The 3,227-nt window shown below is 50.9% G+C and overlaps 1 non-coding gene across 1 annotated transcript; it reads right to left on the bottom strand.

The window, feature by feature from the left end:
* Nucleotides 1–606: 606 nt before the first annotated feature.
* MIR2345 (microRNA mir-2345) lies at nucleotides 607–669 on the bottom strand. The gene has a single exon (NR_031286.1). It is a non-coding gene; the product is annotated as a microRNA mir-2345 (primary transcript).
* Nucleotides 670–3,227: the final 2,558 nt, after the last annotated feature.

Below are 3,227 nucleotides of genomic sequence, written 5' to 3' on the forward strand. Positions count from 1 at the left end.
GGTGTGTCCCCACCCCAAACCGCAGCCTCCAGAAAGGAGCCCCAGCCCAATGCCGGCCTGGCTCTCATCAGAACCAAAACTAAGAGCCTGTCCTTGGAAACGCTGAGAACTCCCGACTCTGATCTGTCAGGCCTCTGTTTTCTGATCTGTGGAATCAGGATGCTGCATCCTCAGCGTCCATTGTTCTCTCCCGGCAGAGCCCTGTCTGGTGGGTTAGGAACACGTGGAAGCCATCCCCAGGCCAGCTCTGCTGCATCAGTAGCCCCACAGACCTGCTGTGAGTGTGCAGGTGTGTCATGTCTGTGAGTGTGGGTGTGCAGTGTCTAACCGTGCATGCATGTGCCCCCGGTGTTAGGTGTGTTCCCAGGGCCCTTGGAGCAGGTACCATGGTTCCTGGATCCCTCGTGCCTCGGCCAGGTCTAGTGACTGCAAGTCAATAGAAGACCTGATTAATAACCACAGGACCTTGAGATGCAGAGGGCTGGACCCCAAAGGCAGGAACCACACACTTAGAGGACTGAGAACCAGATGTTGGCCAAGGCCACTTTTGGGAAGGATTTTCTGCTTATCTGTGTTTTCCAAGGCTTCTAAAATGAACATGAACTTCTGTGGAAATAAGAAAACACACAACTGTAACATTCTCAGCCAGTCTGTAGCCTATGTCCACAGTCTGGGTGAAGCAGAGACACAGAGAAGCATCAAGAAGGGCAAAGGGGCGACCCATCCAGCCTTCCCCTGCAGATGGAAACCCCAGGCCATGCAGAAGCCTGTGAGTGGGGTGCAGGTGTGTGGGTGCTATGTCTCTGTGCTGGGTTCGACAGCAAAGGGGCGGGGGGTGGTGTTAGGCAAATAACAACGGAGGAAGGCTTGTTCAGGTTTCAGCGGCTGGAGACAAGGCCTCTGACTGACTTCTGATCTTGCCTGGAGTATGTGCCTGCTGGCAAACACACAAATTGTTACCAGCAAGTCAAGTGGCACTTTGGATAAGAAAGGGAACGGGGCTTGGATTTTCTTGAGCCCCTGGAGTTCTGGCCAACTCCCTGGGTCTGGGAAATCTCCTGACTCACAAGGTGAAACAAACAACAATGTAAAAGGTGAAGGAAAACCAGAGCTGCATTGTTGCACACCCACGAATGATGGTATCAGCTGCACCCTGGGATTCCAAGCGGGAGCCTCCAAAACTGCAATTTGAAGTCTCACCTGGGTGATGCGGACCTTTTCCCAACTGGGACTCCATATGCTGTTACCAAGGGACCTTCCAGCTCTGTTTAAGTCTGGATGTTGGTCGGCCCCGTGTGGTGATGTATGTGCTGTTACTTTTCTCTATTGTTTCTATTTCTCTTCTTTTAAGGGCTGTGTATTGAAATTAAGCCAAATACTCTTCTAGTAAATATTGAAATTGTTTATTGTGTGAGAAGTGGTTTCTTTTGTTAATGAATCCTTCGAACCATAAACAAAAGTAAAACTTTCAGCAAAATGGTGAGGGGAGGGGATGGCTCCGAGGTCACCCAGCCAGATGTGATGCGGCACCATCCTTGAGGACTGTTTTACCTCTTTCTGTGACAATTGAGATTCTCTGCAATCTCAACAGACTGTCCTGGCAGCATAGGTGCCCATGAACACTCCCTATGATGCCGGAAAAAGTGATACTGCGGCAGGGGATGGTTTCCAAATTGGGTCCTGGAGCTCATCTTTGTACTAAGACTCCAGGAACAGTCATGCTTGTCTGGGGTTCATCCTTTGCTAGGCCACATATGACATGTGTGTGCTTACACAGGGCATCCAACCCTGAGACACTGCTAGGCCAGTGCCAAGAAACTTCAAAACAGCCGAGTTCATGCCAGACTGGTGGGGCTCAGGGACCCCACAGCTGGGTGTGGCCTCTCAGCTGGACTCCAGCCTGGGTCAGGCCCCCTGAGAACTGGAGAAACAGAAGGTGCCGTGTCAGAATCCAAGGCCCTGAATCCTCAGCCAAAGGTCACTCTCATGTGGAGAAACCTCTGCAGCCTGTTCAGGGTCTGGTGTTGACTGGTTCACACCCTGGGCATCTTGCCCTGAAAAAGACACTCTCTGCCCTAACTTTCCAGTCACCACCAGATACCTCCACGACTGAGCATCGTTTCTGCTTTGGCCCAGTCTCTTCATTCTTTCTGGAGCTATTAGTAATTGTCCTCTGCTCGTCCTGCTCTTGCCCAGTATCATATTGGACACCTGATCTGGGCCTGGGGTGCGGTGGGGCGCTCATCGGGTATCATACTTTTTGCCTTTGCATACTGTTCATGGGGTTCTCATGGCAAGAATACTGGGAGGAGTTTCCACTTCCTCCTCCAGTGGACCAATTTTGTCAGAACCCTTCACTATGTCCTCTCTCTCTTGGGTGGCCCCATGTGGCATGACTCACAGCTTCACTGAGTTACACAAGCCCCTTCACCATGACAGGGCTGGGATCCATGAAGGGGCTAAGAAGGTGTATGTGCCATAATCCTGATGCTGGAGATTCTTAAAGGTGCTTTCTCAAACCCCTCAGCAGAGGCAGTGGCTGGTGTGCGCTCTTATGGTGGACTTTGCTTCTTGGGATTAGGTGGCAATTCCTTTTCATTCTTTCCTGATTCTGCAGAAAGAGAAATTGTAGGAGCAAGTCCTCGGAACACTCCAGCTTCTAGAAGCACAGTCTTCAGTACCCCGGCTCGTCTTTGCCACAGTAGAAAGGAGGGCACCGTAGTGATGACTCGGGAGAGGGCTGGGTAACTGGCCTGGTGGGTGGAGGTCACACCCTAAAACACAATCTCTTTACACCCAAGCCTTTCGAACAGATCGAGTAATGGGGCAGAGTGACACGCTTCCCTGTGGAGGGATGGGGCCTGCCTGGGGAGGAGGAAACGTGCCTTGTGCCAGCCACCCCACGCACGGCCCTTGCTTAAAGCTGCACATTCTGCCTCTTTTTGGAAAGCAAGACTGTGGATGTCGGACTCTCAGGACATTTGGGCTAAAATGTACTCACACACTCAGACCCAGACGACGCAGGAATTCTCTGTCAATTTAAATGCCATTCTCTCAGGAATCGAAGTTTAAAAGTTATATATATCAATGGCTTGGGGAAAACAGGATTTGTGGGTCTTAGAAGATGTTTCCCCTTTTGCAACAGTCTTATAATTAGGAAAAGCGCTAAGAAAGAAGCTATTAAACCATGTACGTGGTCTCCAATCTAAGCTGCGGGCAATGAGACA

Source organism: Bos taurus, chromosome 19, assembly GCF_002263795.3.
Source record: "Bos taurus isolate L1 Dominette 01449 registration number 42190680 breed Hereford chromosome 19, ARS-UCD2.0, whole genome shotgun sequence".
Lineage (NCBI taxonomy): Eukaryota > Metazoa > Chordata > Mammalia > Artiodactyla > Bovidae > Bos > Bos taurus.